The sequence below is a fragment of the Perognathus longimembris genome, chromosome 10, assembly GCF_023159225.1.
Source record: "Perognathus longimembris pacificus isolate PPM17 chromosome 10, ASM2315922v1, whole genome shotgun sequence".
In the NCBI taxonomy this organism is placed as follows: domain Eukaryota; kingdom Metazoa; phylum Chordata; class Mammalia; order Rodentia; family Heteromyidae; genus Perognathus; species Perognathus longimembris.
In genome coordinates this window covers 20,418,466-20,445,820 of record NC_063170.1, presented here as the reverse complement: position 1 = coordinate 20,445,820, position 27,355 = coordinate 20,418,466, and the positions used below count along the sequence as shown (strand labels likewise).

The 27,355-nt window shown below is 50.3% G+C and overlaps 2 non-coding genes and 3 pseudogenes across 2 annotated transcripts; 2 read left to right on the top strand and 3 right to left on the bottom strand.

The window, feature by feature from the left end:
• Nucleotides 1-5,147: 5,147 nt before the first annotated feature.
• On the top strand, nt 5,148-5,230 carry Trnal-cag. Its single transcript has one exon. It is a non-coding gene; the product is annotated as a tRNA-Leu (tRNA).
• A 241-nt stretch (nt 5,231-5,471) lies between these two features.
• Nucleotides 5,472-5,554, bottom strand: Trnal-cag. Its single transcript has one exon. It is a non-coding gene; the product is annotated as a tRNA-Leu (tRNA).
• An 8,599-nt stretch (nt 5,555-14,153) lies between these two features.
• Nucleotides 14,154-15,013, bottom strand: LOC125357893 (annotated as a pseudogene).
• A 2,507-nt stretch (nt 15,014-17,520) lies between these two features.
• LOC125357892 lies at nt 17,521-18,005 on the top strand (annotated as a pseudogene).
• Nucleotides 18,006-23,193: 5,188 nt separating this feature from the next.
• On the bottom strand, nt 23,194-23,858 carry LOC125357978 (annotated as a pseudogene).
• Between the last annotated feature and the right edge of the window lie 3,497 nt (nt 23,859-27,355).

Here is a 27,355-nt window from a genome sequence, read left to right as displayed (position 1 = left end):
CAGGTGCATGCCTGAGCCCCAATCGCAACCCACCTGCTTGAAGCTTCCACACTTGACTGGCATCACAGGACCATGCCGCCGTGGCCAGCTTCCCTCAGGTGGCCTGGCCCCACAATCCTGCCAATCTCAGCCTCCCACACTGTTTGGGATTACAGGTATGTGCTACTGCGCCCTGCTATGGGTTGAAAGGGAGTGATCTCCAAGTTTTCTGCCCCATCTGGTCTCAAACCAAGTTCTTCCTGTTCACAGCCTCCCAAGTAGCTTGGATTACAGGCATGAACTTCAGCACCCAGCCTGGCCTGTGTCTTAATTAGGTAACAGTCACAGATTCCAAGGACTAGGACAGAGAACACCTTGCAGTGGCTTTTATTGAATCCACCACAATGGGAAAGAGGGCTGAACGTTTATTTTAAGGCCTGGCATTGGGGGGAGGGGATTTTGTTTGCTTGGGGAGGGGGGGTGTTGGTGGTGGGTTGATTGCCACCCCCTCCCCTGGCAATATTAAAGCTTGAACTCAGAGCCTGAGCCCTGTCAGCTTTCTTTGTCCAACACTATCACTGTACCACTTGAGCCACAGCTTTACTTCTGGCTTTTTGTTGGTTAATTGGAGATAGGTATCTCATAGCCTTTCCTGCCTGGGCTACCTTCGAACCATGATCTTCAGATGTCAGCCTCCTGAGTAGCTAGGATTACAGGCACCCAGCTTGGTGTGACAGGTTTTAAGCAGCAAATGACAAGATATGGAGATTTTGACAATCTTCCCGATTAAGAGTATTGAACCTCATTTTGACGCTGGCTAACTCTTAAACCAGCAAGAACTCTGTAAATACCAGTCCATTTTTAGTAGCTGCAGTACTGGGGCCCAGAGACCTGCCTCTGTGGACCAGTCCAAGTGCAGAACAAAGCTAGGGTGAGCTTTTCATTTTATCATGACACAGAACACAGTAAGGCCATTGTGTCTGAAGCGAGTTCTAAAACAGTAGGGTGTTTTTGTTTTGCTGTTTGTTTGGATTTGGATATTTTTTTTTCTGTGAATCCCACTTTCATTCCTTCCAAATGGCAGCAAATGCACTGCAGCCCTGTGTGTGTTTATTCTTGAACATTTTCTTCCCACCCACTGCACACGGACCTCAGAAAAAGTGGGACGGAGCCTGACCAGGGCTGGAAGTGGCTGCCTACCCAGATCTCCACGGCTCCCTGGGAGCCTTGGGTTCCTGGAGAGGAGGGGGGAAGCAGAGAGGAACAGAGGTGACAACCTCGCCCAGGCCTGGTCTCCCCACTAAAGCACCTGCTGAGGTGAACCCCTGAGTTCTGTTTGGCAAAGGCTCCTTTCTGTGGGCTGGGACTGGGCATGCTGGAGGGGCAGTGGGGAGATGTTTTGTGGGTACCTTGGGAGCAACAAGCCTTAGAAAATCAAGGTGCTGAGCTGGAGTGAGGACGCTGTGCTTAGGGGTAGATGTAGAACCAAGAGGTAGAAAATGATTCTGTTACCACAGGAAATGCCAGGGAGAGAGAAAGATCCTGAGAAGCAGAAGGTATTATGTAGCTACTAGCCCGGTTAGTGAGGGTCTAAACACTTAAGCAGAGACCTGAAGGATGGCAGAAGAGAATGTAGATGAGAAGTGCTATATGTACCAAGGCCCTGAGGCCTTTGAGGAAGGACACAAGGCTATAGGTTAGAGGAACAGGGGAGATCCAAGTTTTAAGACCCAGGGGAAGGAGGTGGGAGAGAGGGAGGAAAGTAGGGAGGGAGGGAGGAAAGCTAGCTTCTGTAGGCTTCATCAAATTCCAGAGCTGACTTTGGGCAGGTGCTGATGTCAATCTGCAAATAATGACAAATATTTTCCAACTTCTCTATGGGCAGCCACGCAACAGTTGTGTGGCTGATTTCTCTCTTTTCTTGTTGTTGAGATGGGGTATTGCTATATAATCCTGACTGGCCTCAAACTCTAAATCCTCCTCCTGCCTCAGCCTCTGCACTGCTGGAATTACAGGCATTCACCACCACACTTGGGCTCTGATATATTGTGCGAAGGAGTTGCCATTTAACAAAGCAGCTTCTGAATACAATATACCTTAATCAATGTCACCTAGATTTCTTTGTAATGTCACAATTAATTCATTAACTTTTCTCATGGCATATATCAGCATCCATCTCTCTCCAAACCTGCCCTCCGCCTCTAGTGAGTCACTGCTAAGTTTGGCCTTGTCTTTCCTTCCTCCCTCCCTCCCTCCCTCTATCTCTCACTTCCTTTTGTCTCTTTGTCTCATCCATCTTTTTTTTTCCTGACATCTGTATGTAGAAATATAGACTTTCTTTGTGCATCATTTTAAGTTTTTGTGTTCATTTTTTACCCCCAAATGAGATGGTACTGTAGATGCTGAAACTTGGCCCTGTCAAGTTTCAAGCCCTGTGCCTTGGAATTGTGTCTGTGACAATACATGGAGATGAGATGAGCTCATTTTTCTCACATGCTGTGGACAGTTCAGAGTGACTGGTTCCTGCCTTCTTATCCATCACACCCTAGGTACACACTTCAGTGACTCATCTGGGTGTGGTAGTGCACACTGTAGTGCCCGCCCTCTAGTACTCCAGGAAGCAGAAGAATCTGGAGTTCAAAGCCACCCTGACTATATAGCAAGATCTTGCTGCAAAACACGAAAGGAAAGAAAAAAAGGCCAATAATTCTCCACTATAACTAATGTGTTACATGAGCACTTTTTTTTTTGGCCAGTCCTGGGGGCTTGAACTCAGGATGTGGGCACTCTAAGCTCTTTCCTCCTCCTCCCCCTCCTCCTCCCCCTCCCCCTCCCCCTCCCCCTCCTCCTCCCCCTTCTCAAGGCTAGTGATCTACCATTCAAGCCACATCTCTACTTCTGCCTTTTTGGTGGTAGACCCTCAGACTTTCCTGCCTAGGTTGGCTTCAAAATGTGATCCTCAGCTTTCAGCGTCAGGAGTAGCTAGAATCACAGGCGTGAGCCAGTTTACCTGAGCATTCTTATGTACTTTACATAAGCACTTTTGCACACCTGTGCAAGACTCTCTACTGGGTGTAATCTTTGAAGCACTGATGGAAGAGTATTTGCATTTCAATGTTTTGTTATTATAAAGGTGATGTACAGAGGGGTTACATAAGCATATTTCAGTTTTTTTCAGCATTCATTGACAACCCCATAAAGAGTGGGATGGGACAGACTATTTGCCAATCTCCTGGACGTGGATGATGAGCCTTGGGGGGAGGGGGGGAGCTTATCTTTTGCATTTCTTAATAGTAGAGCTAAGCCATTCAGGTATCCTTTTCTGTTAGTTTATGGCTTTAATTATTTACCTTTGTGTAGGAAAGAATTGAAGGGAGAGAGATCTGGACTTTGTCCCCAACTTCTGGGACAATATCCCCTAGGGATGTCGGACTTGAAAGAAATGTCTTCATCCAGGGTAGGCCTGAGCACAACTAGTGTGATTCAGGTTGTGGTCTGAGTGCACCCTCGGGTTTTATGTCACTTAGTATGGGGGCTTTAGGGTAAGGACATCAGCTGACATAGCTGGAGCTCTAGAGCTGGAGCTGGATGAGTAGACATTGACAGTGCCTATCGTGTGTGTGGGGAGGGGTGGTGGTGGGGAGATGGCATGGCCCGGGTGTATTGTGAACACCGATGCTGGAGAAGTATACTGCCCCTGGCGCCTCCGGCAGAGGGCACAAAGGCATGCTTTGGGATTTCCCCAGACTGCCCTCCACACCACTTCCTCTGGCTGGTTTTCCTTTGTGTCCACAATTAGTGATACAGATCCTGTTTTGATTGTTAACTGTGATGTCACTTTGAGGTCGATTATCTTATCGTGGGTCATTTGCCCTTCTTCCTTTGCAAATGAATGGCCACTGTACTGGTTTCACCCGGATTTAAGTGTGACCTGCAATGTAGGCTGAGCGAAGAGTGGATGAATTGGTTTATTATGTGCTTACAAATGTGCAGAACCTACATTTGTACATGGGAGGGTCTCAATGCAGAAAAGGGACTGGGAATCGCTCATTATTATATAGAGATAGTAACAAATAAAACCCCCAAACAAAGCTTTGTGTTGTTTCTTCTACTACAACAAAATTCTCTTACCAAAAAAAAAAAAAAATGGTTCAAAGACACATGTGGAAACAAATTTGCTCATTTAAAACTGGCCTGCACCACAGGGTGAAATCAATTGCCTCTCCACCAGACAGAATTTATTTCCACTCTTCTTCTGTCCGTGCTGGTGGTGAGGCTTGAACTCGAGGCCTGGACACGGTCCTTCAGCTTTCCTGCTCAGGGCTTGCCGCTCGACCCCCGCCCCCCCACCCCAGCCACAGGCCACTCCCAGCTTTTAATTTTTTTTTTTTTAAGTTTACTTATTTTTTTTGGTGGTTAACTGGAGATAATGTCACCGACTTTGCTGTCCAGCCCGGCTTCCAACTTGCACCCTCAGATCTCAGCCTCCCGACGCAGCTGGGGTCGCAGGCGTGAACCACCGGGCCATGGGTTTTCCTTGACATTCTTCTGAGAATAACCTTCAGACGGTTCCGGTTATTTTTAAATAATATATTTCACCTAAGCAACTCCACCCCCAAACAATACCACGTAAGCACGCGAGCCATAGAAAACTGCGGGTGGGATCTAAGGCCTCCTGCGGCCGGGATCCGGCTACTTCCCGCTTCCCTCCGGCGCCCCGCGCGCGCCCCCGCCGTCCCCCCACCCCCCCGCGCGCGTCCCCGCCGTCCCCCCGCGCGCGCTCCCCCCGGCCTCCCGCCGCCGCCCCGCGCGTCCCCGCCCCCGCGCGCTCCCGGCAGGCGCGGCGCGGCTCCGCCCCAGCTCCGAGGCCGGTGACGGCGGCGGCGACAGCCCGTTCGACCCGGCCGGCGGCCAGGGCGACGCAGGCCCTTTCATTTCAGCGCAGACTGCATTCCACTTAGCACAGCTATGTTTTCGGTTAAAATTCATTCATAAACAAGATAAGAAATGGCTGTCTGGGAGCGGGAAGGCTCGGCAGCGCGGGTGTTTTTCAGCTGTGGGTAACCTGGGTCCGTGGGAACCACTCAGGATCCCGTTGCTGATCACGGGTTCGGAATCATCCCGCGTGCCAAGAACTAAAGTGGACCTCACAGGGTGCTCCCCGGCGTGTCAGGATGGCCGAGCGGTCTAAGGCGCTGCGTTCAGGTCGCAGCCTCCCCTGGAGGTGTGGGTTTGAATCCCACTTCTGACATGAGGCGTGTTTTTAGCTGCCTGTTTTCGCTCCCCACATATTGAGTTGGACCTCAACCGGCTGTTGAACATCGCAGCAGCATCCCGACTACACTTACCTGGTAGACATTTTTCTTTCCAGTGTCCAGCAAGCGAGTGTTAGAATAAAAAGACTGAAAACAACGCTACCTACTTTACTCATAGCGTTAGTAGAAAAACTTGCCCACTTTCATTTGCCGCCGGTGAAGAAAATGGTGAAGCTCTGTCAGAAGTGGGATTCGAACCCACGCCTCCAGGGGAGACTGCGACCTGAACGCAGCGCCTTAGACCGCTCGGCCATCCTGACTGCTTGGGTAGCCTTGCGCGAACAATCCCCTTTGGAAAGTTCGTAGCGTGCGCATGTGCAGCGGGCGGGAAAGCGGGTGGGAGGAGGGCGGGGCGGGGCGCCGGTGGCCGGCAGAGGGCGCGCGCGGCGTGCTGGGGAACCCGAGAGGTTCGAGGCCCGGGACAGTTTACGAGGAGCGATTCCCTCCGCGGAGAGCCTCGCGAGCGTCTCCTTGTCAAAGTGGAGTGCAGCCGGGCTGCATTACCTAAGCCAGGCAGGGAGACATGGCGCCCCTCGCGTTCCTTTCCCGAGTGGCGTCCAGGGAGTGCCGCGGCCGCGAGTGTTCTCCTGGTCCCCTCACCCGTGACCCTCCCCGCCCTCCCAAGACGGATGAACGAACCGCGGAGCCGAAGAGAAAACAGAAACCGCGAGACGAAACCAGAAGGCAAAACCTCTGTGCTCGCTTCCCGGAGTCCGGGTCGCTCAGTATCCTTGTGCGCGGTCGGACGCACGGGGGCCTCTCCTGTTCTCCTAGCGGCTCCCGCTGCACGCGCGTCGGCACGCGGGTCCGCACACGCCGGCCGCAGCCCCTCTCCTCGCCCCCGCGCGCTGCCCGGCGCCGGCGACCCGCGTCCCCGGGGGAGACTCGGCCCCGCCGCGCGCTCCCGGCGCTCCCGGGGCTCCCGGGGCTCCCGGGGCTCGGCGGCCCAGGAGAGGCAGGTCCGCGCCCGGGCACAGCCGGGGCCGTCGCTTCCCGACCGAGTCCCCCTGCCCACCCCGCGCCTCGCACCGGGCACGGGCGCAGGAGAGATGCGGGGACGTCTTCCCGATCCTCATTCGGTGACGCACCCAGCCCTCCCCACCTATCCCACCCTCTGTCCTCCCCCCTTCTTCCCCCTCCAGTCCCCCTCCTTCCCTAACCCCTATCTGTCCCCTCCTCCTCCTCCTTCCTCGTCCTCCTTCCTCGTCCTCCTCCCCTCCTACCTCCCCTCCCCCTCCTCCTCCCTCTCCTCCCCCTCCTCCCCCCTCCTCCCTCCCCCTCCTCGCTCCTCCTCCCCCTCCTCCTTCTGGGGGCCTCAGCGCCCCGCAGGTGCAGAGAAAGACTGGCGGGAACGAGTCCCTTGAGCGGTGTGAGCTGTCCTGCGCCGCCCCCCGTCTGCGTCTGCGCGGAGGGACTGGGGGCGTCCAGGGACGCGGTCGTGGGGTCCCTTTGGCCCCTTGGTGGCCCCAGATCTTCTTGAGATGGGTCCACGCCTCCAGCCCTGCTCAGGACCCTCAGGGTCTTGGGTGTGGCCTTCTGTAGAGGGTAGATCAATGAGGAGCCCCCCTCGCTCCCCCCTGCATGCCTCAGGTGCACCCCGTCCCCGCCATCCAAGAAGGCGTCTCTCGGTGCCCCTTCCTAAATCCCAAATTGCCCTGGGCACGGGAAAGGGATTTCACCAGCCACTGACTGAGCACCGACTGTCAGACACCTGACTGTGTGACACACACATACACACACACACACACACACTGCGACCAAGCAGAAGTCCTGCTCTCCAGCGGGGCTCAAACCTGGGGCCCAGGGAGAAAGCTGAGGAGCAGGTGAGCAAGAAGCTTGGGGGCTGGGAGGGCTAGAAGAGGAAGTGCCAGGAAACTTGTGCAAAACTTTGAGATGGCCAAAAGAGAGCTCCTGCTATCTTGTCTGCACCCTCACCACTATCTGATTTCTTTTGTGTGTTTTGGGTGTATTGAGATAAGGTGGCTACAGAGTCCGTGCCGTCCTGCAATTCCGGATCTCCCTGCCTCTGCCTCGTGGCTTCCAGGCTTGGGTTTATGAGGGTGCTCTACACTTGATACTTTTATATGCAAAGGACATTGAAATACAAGTGGATTCTATCAGGCTGGAGTTGATCATTAACTGTCTTATGGCTCCTGACAAATAGTGCATCCATTTATACATTCCCAACTGCCTTATGTACATGTCTGAATTTTCTTTTAAACCAGTTATACCATTGTAGTGATTCCCCATCCATTAACAGCCTAAATAGAACTTCTGTTTGTTTGTTTGTTTTTTGCCAGTCCTGGGGCTTGAACTCAGGGCCTGAGCACTGTCCCTGGTTTCTTTTTTTGCTCAAGGCTAGCCCTCTACCACTTGAGCCACAGTGCCACTTCTGGCTTTTTCTATATATGTGTTGCTGAGGAATTGAACCCTGGGGCTTCATGTATACGTAGCGAGCACTTCACACTAGGCCATATTCCCAGCCCTGAATAAAACTTCTGATGCGTTTGTGAGAATCATGATTTTACTTCAAAAATGCATCCTCCTCTAACAGTAAGGGGCTGGGAGCCTGCACAGGTCAGGGTGTTTATAGATTCACTGAGTCCAAATGAGGAGACACCAGCAAGATCAACTGGAGGTGGCAGCATTCCAGAGAGGAATAGCTAATGCAAAGGCCCTGAGGCAGAGAGGAATATGGTCTGTTGGGGGAAGGGGAAAAGACCTGTAAGGCAAGGGTGAAGGAAGGAGGCTTAGATCTATACCACATAAGGCTGGGGTTCCAGGAAACACAGTGTGGCTTTCTGTCTGTATGTGATGGGCCCCTGACATATTTTCAGCGGGAAGCCCCTCAGAATGACCCCTCTGACATGGAGAGAATGGGTACTGGGGACGAAGGTCAGGTAGAGAAGGGTAGCCAGGCTAGGCCAGGGAAATGGAGATTGCCAGACACCCCATTTTGTCAGCCAAGATACCGAAGCTCAGGCAGGCCCAGGGAGCCTAGGTCGGTTGCCTGCCCCGACTCCTTTCAGCCTCCTGGCCTGAGGACTCCATCCCAGCCCCAGGAGCCCTCAAGACCAAGTTGGGGCAGAAGAGCAGGCCAGGGCTCATGTTTCTCTCGGGTCTGTGTAGGCACCCTGGACACCCACACCCTACCCTGGGCACTTGTCCAGGCAAGGAAAGTCCCCGGCCGGGCTTGGAAAGCCCACCTGTAGCCAGGGAAGTCCCAGCCTGGCTCTTGCTGGCACAGCCCTGGCCAAGTGGCCAGCTGGTCAAGATGGGGGCCCCGGGCTCACATCGCCACTCTGCTGGGAACGCTGGGTCTCAGGGAAGGCTTCTGCCCATCCAACACCTCTGGACATAACAGTGCCATAGTGCCCTTTCCTGCCCCACTTCATAGATGAGCAGAGCGAGGCTCAGAGCCATCAAGAAGCTGACCTAGAGTCACACAGCAGATACCCGGAGCCCCAGTAGCCTGGCTCAAATCCCGTCCGGAAGCCCTGCTGTGGCTGGCCCTGTGCCGAGGGTGTCCATCACTCCAGTCTCCTTAAAGGGAAGGAAGCCTTGCCAGGCCCCGAGGGCTTGCCAGGTCAGGTGGCAGGCGGGGCTGGAGCTGCTATGTGTAGCTGTTTCCATTCTTGGAGACTTAAAGGAAAGGGTAGGTGTTTCCTTTTCCCAGCTGCGCCAGGAGCAAACCTCTGCCAGGGCTCAGTCTGCCATCTCAGACATGGAAGGGAAAACCAGGCCAGACCTGGTGGGCAAAGTGGACAGGGGTGGGGTGGGAGGGAGGGGCTGGGTGAGTGGGAGGGGCCGGGCTGGGGTGGAAGGGGCTGGAGCTAGCGCTGCAGTGGGGGGCGGGGGGCCCTCAGCAGGGAGTTAGGAGCCTCATGTGGAGTCAGAGCCTCAGAGTCTCACAGTGGAATGAGTCACATGGACAGCGCCCACTGCACTGACCACAGCCTGCGTCCGAGGCTGTGCCCGCAGGGGCTCTGTGTGGAAGGAAGGCTGCTGGACAGGTGACACAGCCTATCACCACTGAGCAGGTCTCCTGTCCCTGCCCAGAGGCCCCGTGGGGGAGGCATGCCTTTGAAATGCACTGCTTTCCAAGATGGAAGAAAGAAGGGCCACGGGGATTCCTTTTCTTTCTCAGCAGAGACGATATCTGCCGCCTCTGCTATTCTCCAAAGTTCCCAGCAGGTATGGAGGGCAAGCAGCCGGGTTTCTGGAGCTTTCCATGAAAACCATGGAGCCACAGGCTGTATTTTTCTAGGTCAGGTGCACTGAACTACGTTCAGAGTTGCAGAGGGAGCTGAGCACCATAACACCCCTCGGCTGTCTGCCCTGCGTCCCCTCCCCGGGGCCCTGCCCTCCAGCCTGGCTCGGCTGCCTTGTGTGTTGGAGCAAGGAAACACTGTAAATTTGGGATGGCGCCAACCACAGCCTATGCCCCTGGGAGACTCATGGGATGTTCTAGACATGTGGAGAGAAGAGCCATGTTCTAATCCCCCCACCCAACTGCTTCCCAAGGCTTTGGACAACCCTGGGAGGAGGACCCAGGTTCACCTGTCCCCAGCCTTTCTCTTCTGAGGAGATGGAGACCTTGCTATGAGGACATCCTTTATAACAAGGAAAGATGTTAGGTCAGGCATGGTGGCACATACCTATAATCCCGGCACCTGGGAGATGGAGGCAGGATGATCAGGAGTTTGAGACCAGTCTGGACTTAATAGTAAGATTCTCAAAAAACCAAGGAGGGCTGGGAATATGGCCTAGTGGCAAGAGTGCTTGCCTCGTATACATGAAGCCCTGGGTTCAATTCCCAAGCACCACATATACAGAAAATGGCCAGAAGTGGCGCTGTGGCTCAAGTGGCAGAGTGCTAGCCTTGAGCAAAAAGAAGCCAGGGACAGTGCTAGGCCCTGAGTCGAAGCCCCAGAACTGGCCAAAAAAAAAAAAAAAAAAAAAAAAAAAAGGAAATAGAAAAAGAATAAAAGGAGGGAGAAGGAAAACACAGAGGGGAAGAAGATAGGAAGTGGCTCCAGGCCCCAGAGTCCAGTAGTCTGTGGGAAAGGGCCCCCATTTGACAGAATGGAAACTTGACTTCTAAAGACTTGGTTTTCTTTGCCTGCACATACGTGTGTGTGCCAGTCCCGAGGCTTGAACTCAGAGCCTGGCTGCCCTCCTTTAGCTTTTTCACTCAAGGCTAGTGCTCTAGCACTTAAGCCACAGCTCCACTCCCCACTTTGGGTGATTAATTTGGAGATAAGGGTCTCATAGACTTTCCTCTCCCCACCCCCCACCGCCCACTGGCTTTGATAAGCGATCCAAGATGTCAGGCTCCTGAGTAGCTCAGGAGTTACAGACGTGAACTACTGGTGCCTGACTTTTCTTTCCTTTTATTTATTTGTATTTGGTTCTTCCCCCTGACTTTCCCAATGAATCACCCAAAGCCAACAGGGTTTGCTTCTCATTTCCCTGTCTCCACCGGGAGGCAGAAGACTTTCACTTTCCTCTGGTGCTTTAAACAATCCTTTGAATTTTCTGACCTTCCTCCTGATCTGTTCCACTTGTGCCCACCTTCCTCCCTCTTCCTGTTCCTCTCCAGCAGAGGCCATGTCCTGCTTTTCTCCTTTGAACCTCCATGTATTAAAAGAAAATCTAAACTTCTGTCAACATCCTACAACTTTTAAAAAATGCTATTTTTATATTTTTATATCTGTTGGGTTTTTTTTCCTGTTATATCTATGAATATCTATTTGGGGGTTACTAGGGTCTGAACTCAGGGCCTGGGCTTGGCAAGTGCTCTACCACTTGAGTCACACCCTTAGCCCCTTATGCTTTTTTTTTTTTTTTTTTTTTTAATCTTGTGCATGCTGATTCTGGGGCTTGAATTTAGGGCCTGGCTGCTCTTCCTGAAGCGCTCTACCACCTGAGCCACAGCACCACTTCTGGCTTTTCTGGAGGTTAATTGGAGATAAAAGTCAGGAGTTCTCCTGCCAGGCTGTCTTTGAATCAAGAGCCTCAGATCTCAGCCTCTTGAGTAGCTAGGATTGCAGACGTGGGCCACCAGCGCCCTCTTGCTTTTAATGTCATGTTCCAATAGGGTCTCAAGCTTTTGCCGAGAAGACCCTGCAGTGTGTAATATTTCCCTAATCTTAACCCCAAGTTTTATCAGTTGTCTGCCAGAGAACAGAAGGGGAAACTGAGGCCCACAGTGGTCTGGAGCTCAGCCCTGTCTCGCAGTTCCTACAGCTTCTGGGTTCATCCTGAAGTTAGAGGGTGAAGTTGGAAGGGCTAAACTTCCCTTGTACTGACTGGTCTCTTCCACTCCACAGGCGCCTTCTCTCTCACAGAATGAAACCAGGCAACCCAAGGCTTATCTATGGGTGTGTTTCTTCTAATGCAGTTTTTTTCTCAGAGGAGAGGAAGCTGAACTTCCAGAACACTCACCAGCAAACTTCCTGCCTGGGGGCCTCCTGGAGCCGGTGCCCTCACCTCACCTGGGGCCACGCCACTGCCCGAAGCAGCTGTGTGCTGCTGGGTAGGTTCACTCACCTCTCTGGGCTTCCCGGTCCTCCTTCTCCAGGGGTCCCTCTCTATGTCTCACCTTCTCTTCTGTTTCCTCCTCCGATTCTGAAGCTTTTTTCTGAGGCAGGGTCTCTGTAACTAGGCTGGCCTCAAACTCATGATCCTATAGCTTCAGCCTACTGAGTCCTGGTATTACAGGAGTGTTCTACTACACTCAGCCAAAATTCTTCAATTGAGCCTTTATGCTGTCTTTCATCTCTGCCAAACACTTCTCCTGCATTGATGTCTCAAAGCAAGATGGATGGAGACAAGGGGAGCATTTGGACCCATTGCATTGCACTGATAAGGAAACCAAGGCTTAGAGAGATTCCCCCACCCCCAAGTTTCCTTTGGTCACATAGCTAGCTAGCTAGTTATGCAGGATTCACACTGGGCCCCACGTGACCCACTGCTGCCTGGGCACGGCCTCCTGTCCACCCTAAACAAAGAGGCTGAGTCCAGAGAAGGAAAACAGAGACCCTGGAGCTGAGTGGAAAGAGGATCACAACTCAGGCTTTTAAATATTTATCAGGTGGCAGATGCCTGCGACAGAGAACTTCTTCACAGTGTGTCCCAAGGTGCTGAGGTATCTCCCAACCACAATCCTTAGATCTCAGCCTGCTGAGTAGCTAGGATTACAGGCATGAGCCACCAGTGCCCAGCTGGAGAGGTATGCTCTTCATGAAGGAACTGAGGTGGGGGTGGAGCCAGGCATAGCAGCGCTGCTCAGGTCCTAGCCCATTGTCTTGACAAGTGGCTGCTGGCTTGGCCAGTATGTCCCCTACTTCTCACTTTTTGCTGGTTAATTGGAGATAGGAGTCTTGCTGACTATCTTCAAAGCTTGATCTTCAGATCTCAGCCTGCTGAGTAGCTAGGATTAGAGGTGTGAGCCACCGGCCCCTGACAGCAATGATTTTTTTTTTTCCTCAGTGCATGATTCTCTACTCCAGGTCTGCTCAGGACAGAGGTGGGGGTCACAGGCCCCAAGTCTTTCTCAGGCCTTTTATTACACAAGACAGGATCATGACTCAGACATTCCCCCAGAACTGTCCAAGTCCAGCTTAGGATCCCTGTGCCACAGCCTAGTGTCAAGGAGAGGCCCTGGGCCAGGTCCTAGCAGCCAGCCTGGGGCAGCAGTACTAGGAGAACCCAGCAAAAAGGACTGCAGCCTAGTGATGGGACAAGTGGATGGAGGGGGTTGAGGTTTACCCAAAGCCCACAGCACATGGAAGCTGAGGTAACCCCCATCTGGAAGCTGAATGCACTTGGGGCCACCCCTGGGGTTGACCATGGCACTGGGAGCAGGCCAGGGCCTGCCAGGAAATGCTCCTGGCTCAGTGGCCCAGCCCATCCACACCTGGCTGCAGGTCCAGGAGGGCACTAGCAGATTCTGTCTGGCATGAGCAGCACATGTGGGAAGCATTGCTCAGCTTCGAACCCCGGCTCTGTCCTTACAGCAGTGGGCCTTGGCAAGCAGCCGGCTTCTTGGTGCCTCCAGTTCCTTCTCTGTACAATGGGGAGGGTGAGAGTGGGGAAATGATCACACCAAATGCGTGACAGAGCCAGGCACGTGGCCATTGGGCACCCAGCTAGGGGTCAGATCTGGGGCAGGGCTCCTGTGCGGTGCTCTTCCTCAAGGTTTGGCGCCATCTGGGATTTCTTTTGGGGATCCCCAAGGGACCATCTCCCTGAGCTCACTGAGTGTTGGAAACCCCACAGAGTGGTGAGGGGAAGGAAGACCTTCACTTTCAGGAACTCAGCCGCCAAATCTGGTCTGATCTTGGGGATCAGTACAAGAGAGAGGAGAGGACTCCCCAGAGAGGTCAGCGCCCAAGAAGGAAGGGAGCTGCCCAAGACAGAGGCAGAGACAGTTTGTCCCCGCAGAGGCCTCCGTGCCTGAGTGCTGTACAGGGGTAGGTCAGCCGGAGAGGAAGGCCACAGGCTTATGGCTGACTACAACCCAGAAAGAACGTCAGGAGCCTTCAAAGCTGGGACAGAGACAATCAGCAACAGCTGGGTGGGGAAGAGCAGAGGAGGCCGGAGGAGGGCTGGGGGCTTCTGTGCACCCCCCCCCCCCCCGCTCTGGGCATCCTCTGTCCTTCAGGGGCAGGACCCGCTGATAGCTGCAGCCAGTGCTCAGCAGTCTTTGTGGCTCGGCTTCTCTGAGATGAGAGCCCACGCCCCCCAGTGGCTCTTGTTGTCCACTGCTTGCTGCTTCCATCACTTTCTCAGGGTGGGATGCAGGGGGTCCTGGCTCCCGTGCTGTTCTTTCTTTTTTTTTTTTTTTTAACATTTCAATTTTTTTTTTCTTTAAAAGGAGTGAGTTGTGTATAGAGGGGTTAAATGCTTTATAGACAGGGGAAAAAACGGCGCTAGAACCAACTTATTCATCATCGTCCTCTTCATCTTCATCCTCATCCTCTTCGTCTTCCTCTTCTTCCTCATCCTCTTCATCTTCCTCCTCTTCCTTCTTTTTCTTGCTCTTTTCAGCCTTCACAACCCCCCTTTTTTTTTTTGCTGCATCAGGTTGTCCTTTAGCTCGGTAGGCAGCAATATCCTTTTCATATTTTTCCTTCAGCTTTGCAGCCTTCTTTCCATCAGGCTGCTTGTCCTCTGCAGCAGTGTTGTTCCTCATCTCTTCCACTTTTTTCACAACATCACCAGTAGACAGGCCGGGGTGCTCCCCTTTGATTTTAGGGCGACACTCAGCACAGAACAAGAAGAAGGCCGGGCGCGTGGGGATCCTTGAACTTCTTTTTTGTTTCCCCTTTAGGGGGATGTAGGTTTTCGTTTCTCTTTCATAAGGAGCCTTGTCCGCCTTGGCCATGTCTTCAAATTTCCCTTTCTCTTTAGCAGACATAGTCTTCCACTTCTCTGAGCACTTCTTAGAAAACTCTGAGAAGCTGACCGAAGCATCCGGGTGCTTCTTCTTGTGCTCTTCCCGGCAAGTTTGCACAAAGAAGGCATAGGATGACATTTTTGCATCTCGGCTTCTTAGGATCTCCTCTGCCGGTGTTTAGTTTTTCCTCCGCGAGGCACAGCGTCGCTCGGGGCCGTCTGGCTCTCGCTTTCCCCTGCGCTGGCTCTCTGGAGCTCAATGTGCTGCAATGGCTCCCGCCAGACGCAGTCTCCTCACGCTCTCCGCTCTGTAACATTACTCTCCCGTGCTGTTCTTGTTGTCCTATCAGAAGCACGGTGGGGATGGGAGAGAGGGACTGGAACCCCAATACATCCTCCCAGAGAGGCGCCTTCCTAACAGTCAAGTGGTGATTGAATATTTATTTATTGTGAAATAAAGACAAATACTGTTTATTATGTAAAAGTGAAAAAATGAAATTCCTTTCCTGTCCCCTAGTTACCCTCTCCAGAGGTAATGACATCTGGACTTTGGGACTTCTATTCCCTCCTTTTCCCTCCCCTCCCCTCTCCTCTTCCTCCCTTCCTGCTTTCCCTACCTCTTTTCCTCACTCTCTCTTCTTCCCCCCTCTCTCTCCTCCTTCCCACTCTTCCTCCTCCTCCTCTTTCCTCTTTGTCCACCTCCTTCTCTCCCCCATCTCTGTGTCCTTCCAACAGGACCTGGCTTTGCAGCCCCGGTTGTCCTGGAACTTTGGATCCTCCTGCCCTTGGCCTCCAGAGCTCTGGGATCCCAGGCCTCCGGATTTTACCACCCCTGGCCTCATGCCTGTTTTCTTCATAGGGACTGTTGTACTGACACATGAGGCATTGGTGAGAAGTCTCTAGGGAAAGACAGGAAGAGGGGCCCACCCTTTAGTCAGTTTACTTGTGTGTAGAGGCATACGGCCCTGTATATGTTGTCATGCACATCCTCATGTGAGAGAAAACATGCATGTTTGTTTCTCTGAGCCTGGCTTACTTCATATAACATGATTTGTTCTAGATCCATCCATTTCCTTGAAAATGACATTTTTTTTTCAGATGATGAGCAAAATTCTATTGCGTATTAATGGCACATTTTCTTTATCCACTCCTCTGTTGTAGGGCACCCGGCCTGTTTCCATAACTTGGCTATTGTGAAAAGTGCAATAATGAACATGGATGTGCAAGTGTCTCTTTGTATCCTGGCTTGTAATGCTCTGGGTAGATGCCCAAGCGTGGTATGGCAGGGTTGCAAGGAAGGTCTAGGGAAGGTCTGTGTTCAGTTTTATGAGGAAACTCCAAACGTCCTTCTAGAGTGGTTGTGCTAGTTTATATTCCCACCAACAGTGTAATCCCCACCCCCCACAATGAAAACAATCACCCACACAAATACAAACACTTGTGTAGGCATGTTCATAGCAGCTATTCATAACAGACAAAAAAATAGAAAACCCAAATGTCCATACAATGATACACTATCTGGGCAGAAAAGTCCAGGAGATTCCAGCTTCAAAATAACCAGCAAAAAGCTGGGCTGGAGGCTTGGCTCAAGCAGTAGAGTGTCAGCAAATGCGAGGGCCTGAGTTCAAACAAACAGAATATCGTTCTTTCTGAAAAAAATTCCCGCCATTCAGACTCATGAACACCATGAAGCTAGACAGCATAGCACCTCTGGACAGAGTCTTTCTGAAGCTCAAAATAAAAGTGCCAATTCTCTCATTTAAAAAATTTATTATCTTTAAATATTTGTACAAAGGAGTTGGCACTTAACAAAGCAGTTTGTGAATAAAATATTTCTTGATCAATATCACCCTTTCAACATTCTCACTCATCCCTCCCCTACCCACCTCTTCACTCTTTTTTTCTTTTTCTTTCTTTTTTTTTTTTTGCCAGTTCTAGGGGTTGAACTCAGGGCCTGGCTGCTGTCCCTGAGCCTTTTTGTGCTCAAGGCTAGTGCTTTACCACTTAAGCCACAGGGCTTTTTCTGAGTTGTTTATTGGAGCTAAGAGTCTCACAGACTTTCCTGCCCAGGCTGGCTTCAAACCACATTCCTCAGATCTCAGCCTCTTGAGTAGCTAGGATTTCAGCCTTCAGCCACTGGCACCCAACTTTCCTCACTCTTCTTAATTTTGTAGAATACATATGGGGTTCTTGTGGGCATTTTCCCACCCTTCTCCTCCTCCTCATTCATCTGTCCCCTTCCCCTTGACCCTTCCCAGAATGCCTATTCTTTTCTTCCCCTTCCTTCCCAAGACAAAGGGTACTCCAATCAGAAACAATGGCCACAAGGAATAAACCGGGGGCGGGGGGGGGGGGGGGGGGGGTTGGGAACGAAAGGAAAAAAAGAAATAACTACAAATAATATACAAAAAGAAAAAAAATAAGAAACCCCCCAAACCTCTTGTTTCCATATCTTGGAGTACATTTCACTTAGCATCATCTTATATGATCATATATACATAGCTATTGGGCTATTGAGATCCTCTGCTAGGATTATCATAGGTACATACTAATTACTACAAATGAGGGAAACCATGGAGCCTGTGTTGCATTGGGTCTGGCTTACTTCAATTTATACAATTTTTTCTAAGTCTTTCCATTTCCTTACAAATGGGTCAATGTAGGAAGCATAGAATTCAGTCTGTAGAATAAAAAATTAAAAAGAGACTTCTCTGAAGAGAAAATAGGAATGGCCATTAGACACATGAAGAAATGTTCAACATTTCTGGCCATAATAGAAATGCAAATCAAAACTACACTGAGACTCCACCTCACCCCACTTAGAATGGCCATTAGCAAGAAAACAAATAGGTTCAAGGAGGACCACTCTCTGGAACACAGATGCGTGGAATCTGCGAAGATCTGAGCGAAGTACCCCGACCATGTTCCGGTGATTGTGGAAAAAGTCTCACGCTCTCAGATTGTTGACATTGACAAGCGGAAGTACTTGGCTCCATCTGACATCACTGTGGCTCAGTTCATGTGGATCATCAGGAAAAGGATCCAGCTTCCTTCTGAGAAGGCGATCTTCCTGTTTGTGGATAAGACAGTTCCACAGTCCAGCCTAACTATGGGACAGCTTTATGAGAAGGAAAAGGATGAAGATGGATTCTTGTATGTGGCCTACAGTGGAGAGAACACTTTCGGCTTCTGAGGGCCAGCGCTGGGCTAGGTGCACCGCTCCTGCTTGTGTATCTTGTAAATAACCAGCCGTTTTCAGTTATACCAGAACCTCTTCACATGAACCTCTTAGTGCATTTGTAACTGGATTTCTTTTTCTTTTTTTCTTTTTTTTGGCCAGTCCTGGGCCTTGGACTCAGGGCCTGAGCACTGTCCCTGGCTTCCTTTTTGCTCAAGGCTAGCACTCTGCCACTTGAGCCACAGCGCCACTTCTGGCTGTTTTCTGTATATGTGGTGCTGGGGAATCGAACCCAGGGCCTCATGTTTACGAGGCAAGCTCTCTCGCCACTAGGCCATATCCCCAGCCCTTGGATTTCTTAATATATTGGAAGGTTTTGTTTCCTTAGATTAGTAAATTATACAGTTTTCTTTTGAATTTTACTTTCTGTGCACCATCCTCATGGATGTATTTCTCCAGGGAACTTGATCCTCCGGGAATCATATTTAATGAAAACATTTCCATAATGAAGTGAGGTAGGTGCCGTCTTTGAGAAGGAAGGCGATGATGCATTAATTTTGGATTATGTTTTAAGTGTTAGATGGCTAAGTATTAAAGGCGTCCAAATTAAATCCTTAGCAATCAAAACACTTGCCTTCACTAGATTCTGCCAACTGCCAAGCATGTTGGACTGAGCTAATCTGTTCCTCATTCTGAAACTATTAACAATAAAACTTCCTCTTATTGTTAGGTCCTCTCCCTGAGGGCTCCATGTAGATGCCCCCACCTCATTAAGTCTCCACCCAGTTACCTGGGTAACCTGCAGACCTGGAGGCAGTTACCTCCCCTTTCCCTGAGGTCACATCCTAATCCACCTGGCCACACCCCTTGCCCCTGCCCTAGATAGAAGGCAGGGCTGGGTGGGGGTTGCTCCCTCTCTCCCTTCTCTCTGGCCATGGATCATCTCGGCCACAGGCCAGCAGTTCGGTAATAAACTTTCTCTCCTGCCTGAATACTGCATGGCGTTCTCCTTTACTGGCTACCTACTTTAAAAACCTAACACTTATAAAGGCAAAAAAAATAAAATAAAATAAAAAGAAAACAAATAGTGGGCTGGGAATATGGCCTAGTGGCAAGAGTGCTTGCCTCGTATACATGAAGCCCTGGGTTCGATTCCTCAGCACCACATATATAGAAAATGGCCAGAAGTGGGGCTGTGGATCAAGTGGCAAAGTGCTAGCCTTGAGCAAAAAGAAGCCAGGGATAGTGCTCAGGCCTTGAGTCCAAGCCCCAGGACTGGCAAAAATAAATAAATAAATAAATAAATAAAACAAATAGTAACAGATGTTGGTGGGGATGTGGCCAAAGGGAATGCTACTGCGCTGTTGGTGGGAAGGTAAACTGGTTCAACACTCTAGAAAGCAGCATGGAGGTTCCTCAAAAGACTAAACATAGAGCTACCCCATTACCCAGCAATCCTACTCCTGGGCATTTACCCAAATGATTACAAACAAGGCCACACAAAAGCCCCCAGCACAACCATGTTCATTGCAGAATTCACCATAGCTAAGACATGGAACCAACCCAGATGCCTCTCAGTAGATGAATGGATCAAGGAAAGTTTATTCTTGATGTTTGGTGTTAGAACGTCCATTCCTCAAGTGGGTGGTCATTGACCACAGGATGGGCATCAATCCATGCCATACGCTAGCCTGAAGTTCCTGGGGATCCCAGGCACCCTTGGTTCTCTATGTAATTCTCTTCAGTCCTCCTTCTGTCTCCAAGCCATCAGGCATCATAGGGAATTGAGGCTCAGGAGGTGCTATGGAAAGAACCTTGTGCTGGGGGATGAACGCCCATGGCTTCTCCCCACACCTTGACTCACCCTTCTGTTTCCTCCCTGGAAGATGCCTGGAGGGACTGCAAGCAGGATCTGGGGACTGTGAGTTGGAACTTCCCTGAGCTGGTATGTTGCCTCTCCAGCTTGGGCCTTTCCAATGGTCATCTACATATGCCCAATAACAAAAGATTACCGTGAGGATCATTGAGAGCCAAAAATGTACAAGTCCTTGGTCCCTCAACTTGGTAGGACAGGGTTATGAATCCACACGCTACAGAGTCAGAGCCGGAGTGGCAAGAGTGTGGAGTACTGCAGCCTATCCCTGGCTGCCACTTGGTGATGTCTAACTCTAGGATTTAGGTTATCATCACTCGTCAGGCTCCAAGGTGCCTGTTGTTTCTTTGACAGCTGAAAACCTAAATCATTGTTGGTTGCTGTGGGTTCATGCCTATAATCCTAGCTACTCAAGAGGCTGAGATCTGAGGATTGAGGTTCAAAGCTAGCCCAGGCAAGAAAGTCAGTGAGACTCTTATCTCTAATGAACCTCTAGAAAACCAGAAGTGATGCTGTGGCTCAAAGTGGTAGAGTGCTAGTCTTGAGCAAGATAGCTCAGGGACAGTGCCCAAGTCCTGAGTTCAAGCCCCACAACTGATATTGGGGGGAAAAAAAGCAAATTTAAATCAGAAAACTGCACCACACAGCAAATTGCAGGACAGGTAGATGGGAATCACTATTGTTGGAGCTGCTTCTTGGCTGAAGGCTGTCATGACTGTGCTATGAGACATGCATGCTCGGGGAGCTACACTGGAACATGTCCCTCCTTCAAAACAGGGGTTGGAGGTGAACCATCTTCTTCCAGCCCAAATCTTGATCCTTGGATGACTTCCAGACTTCTTCCCCAAACCTGTCTCCTCTCCTTTCTGGATGTTCAGCTAGATTGTTTCCCTGCCTTCCTTGCAGCTAGGTGAGGCCTTGCGACAGAACTGTAGCCAACGGAACATGATCAGAGCCTCTGTACCCAACTTCTAGGCAAGGACTTAGTGCACCCTTGGCCCTTTCCTACACTCTGTCCCTGGCTCAGTGCAGATGAGCAGCTCTAGACAAACACAGAGCCACAGAGAGGCTGAATCGTCACTTAGAGAAGGGCCTCCTTGAAATCAGGACCAGTCACTTTGGACCTCCCAATGAAACTTTTTGTTGTTGTTGATCATGCGACTTGAAATCAGGGCCTGGGTGCTGTCCCTAAGCTCTTTTGCTCAAGGCTAGCGCTCGACCACTTTGAGTCACAGCACTACTACTGGTTTTCTTTTGGTTAATTAGAGATAAAAGTGTTATAGACTTTCCTTCCCCAGGCTGGCATCAAACTGTGATGCTCACATTTCAGCCTTCTGAGTAGCTAGGATTACAGGTGTGAGTCACCTGTGCCCAGCAACAAAACTCATTTCTATCCTTCATATGTTCAGCAATTTCTCATATAATCCCCAAATTCCTTCCTTCTTTCCTTCCTTCCTTTCTTATTTTCTTCCTGCATGCCTGCCTTCTTCCTTCTACTTGAGCCACAGTCCCAACCCTCTCTGTTTTTGTTATTTGGGGGGTGATAAGGTCTTGTGTTCTTGCCTGGCCAGGAGACCATGATCTTCCTATTTACACTTTCCTCATAACTAGGATCACAAGTCCTTGCCCAAGTATTTGTTGAGATGAAATCCCATTCCCTTTTTAGCCTGGGCTGGCCTCAATCCTTCTTCTTTTTTTTTTTTTTTTTCTTGCCAGTCCTGGGCCTTGGACTCCGGGCCTGAGCACTGTCCCTGGCTTCTTCCCGCTCAAGGCTAGCACTCTGCCACTTGAGCCACAGCGCCGCTTCTGGCCGTTTTCCGTATATGTGGTGCTGGGGAATCGAACCTAGGGCCTCGTGTATCCGAGGCAGGCACTCTTGCCGCTAGGCTATATCCCCAGCTCAACCGCAATCCTTCTTGATAGAGATCGATCAAGCAGTTGGGATTTCAGGCATAAGCCCCTGTGCCTGGCTAGCATAAGCTATCGAGTTTTACAGTAAAGATACAATTTCTAGAAGAAAAAGTAGAGGTCAAGGCACTGTTTTTTAAGACAGGAAACATCAACAGTTCATCGCGTGCAGTGGATAGAGGAACTTGTGGCCCAGGAAAAATGGGAGTTTTGTGGGTGATATCCTTGAGAAGGCAAAGAGGTCAGCTGGGAACTAGAAGCAGGCAAGTTGATGGGTGGGTGTGATCTTCTGGGAACTTCTGGCTGCTCAGGGAAATTGGAGTTCGGGTCATCTGTCATGAGCAGTGGGAAGATATGAAAGCTAGACCGATGGCCCGGGGGCGGTGGGACAGGAGCGAGTCAGGACTGGGTAGTGGGTGGGATTGCAGGGGGTGGTGACCTTGAATGTGCAGTGGGCATGACTGGGTGCCCTGGGGCAGCGGCCGAGCTGGCTTTCACGTGGGGACTGGTTTTGCCAGGAGTGGGGGTGCCGTGGGAGGAGCTGAGGGTGGAGGAGATCGCTCTGGCACTGAACAGGCTGGGGCAGGAGGAAGGGGAGAAGGAAGGGTCCAAGGGCAGAAGGGGCAGCCTGGGGCAGCCTGAATTCAGTGTTGGATGGTCTGGGCAGTGAGAGCCCAGGGTGGAGAGGGGCTGCTTGAAGTTGAGATTGTGTTGGAGCTGTGACTAGCTCCATGCCCTCCAGAGCAGGACAGGGCACGGAGGGGCTGAGGGGCCAGGCGCAGGCTCAGGGAAGAGAGTAGGTTGTGGCACAGAGGCGGATCCCTGAGCTCACCATGGTAGTGGTGACACGTGGTGTTGGGGTGACTCTGAGCTGGAAGCTATAATTGTCCCTGAAGGAGGGGTGGGAGATGACCACAGCAAGAGCGGGGTGACAGGTAGCAAAGGCCACTGACTGACTGTGAGGGAGGAGGTGGGGAATGGATGCTACAGAAGTAGCTTTGTTTTCTCCAATCCAGCCCTGCTCTACCCCACTGCTGCTCTGCCCTGGGAACAGCACCTCTTAGAAGGCTGCAAGGGATGGAGGTGGAGCTGTGGCTCCAATGGAAGAGCGCCAGCCTTGAGTAAAAAAACTGAGTGGGAGCGTGAGATCCTCAGTTCAAGTGCCAGTCCAGCACAACAAACAAAACAACAGAGCCGGGCACCAGTGGCTCAGACTTGTAATTCTAGCTACTCAGGAGGCTGAGATCTGAGGATCATGGTTCAAATCCCACCTGGGTAGGAAAGTCCAAGAGACTCTTTTTTTTTTTTTTTTTTTTTCCAGTCGCCAATTTTATTTCACAGTTTATTACAATTTACTGTTAGTGAACCACTAATGATTGTGGTCTGCCTTGTTTTCCATTTGGCTCTAAAGCATTTTACATTATTTAAAAAATAAACTGCAATGGCTATTATGGTCGCACATAATTTTTTTCCCCTGACCCTTGGAATATTAGTTTCAAATGACTTGGAAAAAAAACAAACCAACATAGCAGACTAAATGTACCGAGAAGTTACCTGTGGAACATATTTAATTACCAGTCATTAAAAAGTTCTGATCTTGACTTCTTCGGACTACAGTGTATGAAGAGAAATCACTCGGGAGTCTCTGGGATTTCTCTGTTGTCCACCACGAGGGTGTGGACAATGCCCTCTCTTCGCTTCCCGCTGCTCACCGCCTTTATGTAACAGTCGTGCTTCCCAAGGCTGAAGTGTGTTTCTGTCCCATCGTCCACAAACTCGCCTGCTGTTTCCATTTGTTTTCCGTTGCACCAAACGTCCATAGTGTCTTTTTCCAGGACAACTCGGAAGTCCTGGCCATCTAAGTGCAGCACCCACGTGTTGGTGGTCTTGGATCTGCTCTCCATGTACTTCTTGAGGCTCTTCCCGTTAATTTCTAGGGTATATTCATAAGCAAAGCCAGAGACGGCATCAATGTTTATGGTGGCTTTGGTCTCTGCAGCTCCAACTGTGAATGTTTCTTTGCCCACCAGTTTAAACATCCATTCTTTTCTTATCTTTTCACTACTCGCTTTCCTGATGTGGTCCCGTGTTCAAATTCAATCTTGTGGATTCCATCGCTCAAGGCCACATCCCAGACAGCTACAAGATCTGTCATTTTTTCCATGCTTTCCACTCCACGGTTTCCCCAGAGACGAGTCTGACCTTTCACGGGGTGCAAATAGGTCGGAGGCCCGGGCTGGGACTCGTGTGCGTGTGCGTGTGTGTGTGTGTGCGCGCACGCTAGGGGCTCCCGGGGTGCCGAGGAGGGGCGGCGGGGATGGGGCCGGGCCGGGAGACACCGGTTGCTTCCGATCCGCCCTCCCCACCCCCCTCCGCCCCCCGAGGCCGCGCGGCCTCGCCAAGAGACTCTTTATCTTTCAATTAATCACCAGGGGGTGGGAGTGGAGGGAGGACCCAAAATCAGAGCTGTGGCTCAAAGTGGTAGAGCACCAGCCTTGAGCAAAAAGAGCTTAGGACCAGTGCCCAGGACCCAAATTCAGGCCCCATGACCAACAAAAACAAATAAACAGAAATTCCCACTCTATGAAGAAGGTTGCAGGAGAAGCAGGGCCCTCCGGGAGAATCGAAGTCAAACAGAAGAATGAGAGATCCAGCTATGGTGGTACAGGCTGTAATCCCAGCAATTGTGAGGCTGAGGCACCAAGGGCACAAGTTCAAAGGCAACTTGGACTAACTATATCTGTCTCTGAGAGATGGACAGACAGAGTGAAAGCGTGAATGATGGGAAGATGCATGCACGGATGTGCAGTCATTGCAAAGGGTCAACAATAGTGAAAATGTGGGACAATCTAAATGTTCACTACTGGGGGGAACATGATCGTGCAAAGGAGGACTTGGGGCCTACAGTGAGGATGAAATCCTGGAGCCATGTGGACTGCTACAGGAAAACTGCTCACAAGAAAGCACAGAGTAAAAAGTGAAAGACTCACAAAGCAGCCCTAGGAGTTATTTATTTTGTGCCATCCTGGGGCTTGAACTCGGCCTGGGCACTGTCTCTGAGGTTTTCTGTTTGTTTGGTTTTGCTCAAGGCTAGCGCTCTATCACTGAGCCACACAACTCCCCTTGTGGCATTTTGGTGGTTAATTGGAGATAAGAGTCTCACAGGCTTTCCTGCCCAGGCTGGCTTCAAATCGCAATCCTCATATCTCAGCCTCTTGAGTAGCTAGGATTACAGGCTTTATTTATAGGTTTTATTTATAAAGCCATGAAAGTACGATGATGGCTTTTGAGGAGGGATCTCCCGCAGCTTTGAGGGAAGATTGTGTGGTTACCCACACCGAGAGAAGGAGGGAAATGGACTGAGCAGGGTAGCTTTGACTCTAAGATACTTTCTAATGAAGTATAATAATGATCATGTATGTAATATACTTATTAAAGTGTATAGTGTTTCTTACTTTATTTATTTTATTTTTTGGCCAGTCCTGGGCCTTGGACTCAGGGCCCGAGCACTGTCTGTGGCCTCTTCTTGCTCAAGGCTAGCACTCTGCCACTTGAGCCACAGCGCCCCCTCTGGCCGTTCTCCAAATATGTGGTGCTGGGGAATCGAACCGAGAGCTTCATGTGTAGGAGGCAAGCACTCTTGCCAGTAGGCCATACTCCCAGCCCTTACTTACTTTTTTTTTTTTTTTTTTTTTGGCCAGTCCTGGGGCTTGGACTCAGGGCCTGAGCACTGTCCCTGGCTTCTTTTTGCTCAAGGCTAGCACTCTGCCACTTGAGCCACAGCGCCACTTCTGGCCATTTTCTGTATATGTGGTGCTGGGGAATTGAACCCAGGGCCTCATGTATACGAGGCAAGCACTCTTGCCACTAGGCCATATTCCCAGCCCCCACCCCTCTTACTTTTTTAATGAAGAGAAAAATATAGTAAAATATCAACTGCTATCAAATCTAAGTTGTGTGCCCTAAGACATGTATGTTTTACATAGGTCCTTTATTAATTTAGAGGATAAGGCTGAGTGTGGTGACTGATATCTGTAATCCCTGCTCTTAAGAAGCTAGACAGGGGGCTGGGAATATGGCCTAGTGGTAAAGTGCTCGCCTCATATACATGAAGCCCTGGGTTTGATTCCTCAGCACCACTTATATAGAAGAAGCCGGAAGTGGCGCTGTGTGTGGCTCAAGTGGTAGAGTGTTAGCCTTGAGCAAAAAAAGAAGCCAGATCAGTGGATCACAATAGCTCAACAGCTATGTACCCATGGTCATATAAGACGAGGGTAAGCAAAAACAACTCCAAGAGAAGGACACAGGAGGATTCTATTGTTGTCGTTATGTTTAATGTTCTAGGTGAATTTCCTGTGGCGTACCCTACATGGTTACTGTATATGATTTTGGTACACTGGATATTGTATATATGCCTACCTGATCTAGGGAAGGGAAAGAAAAATGAGGATGTAACAGATATCACAAGAAATGTACTCACTACCTTATTATGTAACTGTACCCCCTTTGTACAACACCTTGTCAATAAAATTTAATTAAAAAAATTAAAAGAAGCCAGGGACAGTGCTCAGGCCCTGAGTTCAAGCCCCAGGACTGGCAACAAAACAAGAAGCTAGACAGGAGGACTGTGAATCCAGGTCAGTCTGGGCAATGTATCATGACTTTATCTCAACAAAACAAAACAAAAAAATAAATGTAAGTGAGGAAGAAAAGAGAGAAAAACAAAGTAGCCAGGCACTGGTGGCTCCTGCCTTTAATACTAGCTACTCAGGGGGCTGAGATCTGAGGATCATGATTCAAAGCCAGCCTGGGCAAGAAAGTCTGTGAGAGTCTTATTTAACCAGCAAAAGGCTGGAGTTGGAGCTGTGGTTCAAGTTATAGAGTGCTAGCCTTGAGGAAAAAGATCAAAAAGGAAAAAAAAAGAAAGAAAGAAAAGAAAACTCAGGAGAGGGGATTACTATAAAGCAGAGAATTCAAGATGGTGCAAGCAGGAGCTAGTTACTCAGGAGGTTGAGATCTGATGATCAAGGTTTGAAGTCATCCCAGGAAGAACAAGTCCTCAAGACTCTCTCAAATCAACCCACAAAAGGAAAAACCAGATGGGAGGTGTGGCTTGAGTGGACAAGTAAGGCCCTGAGTTCAAGCCTTAGTTTTCTCTCTCTCTCTCTCTCTCTCTCTCTCTCTCTCATACACACACACACACACACACACACACACACACACACACACACACACACACACATTTCTGGGCAATTGATTTCAAGCTTGTAGAGACAGTCCCTCTGGAGAGAAGTCTTTTTCTTTCTTGATCTTGAGGTCTGAACTCTGGGCTTAGACACTGTCCCTGGTCTCTTCAGCTCAAGTCCAGCGCTCCACCACTTTGAGCCGCAGAGCCACTTTTGGTTTTCTGGTGGTTCATTTGAGATCAGCGTCTCATGGACTTTCCTGCCAGGGCTGGCTTAGACCGTGATCCTCAGATCTCAGCCTTCAGAATAGCTAGGATTACAGGTGTGAGCCACCAACCCCTGGCTCAGCACCAGGACATTTGTAGAACACTGCAGACCTAAACTAGAGCAAATTATCATCACTATTATTACTATTTATTATCACTAGTGTGGTGGTAGCTGCCACTGTGGCCTTCATTTCTTCCCAGCTTCCACCCAGCTTCTCTCTTCATCTTAGAGGTTTTCTCTTATTCCT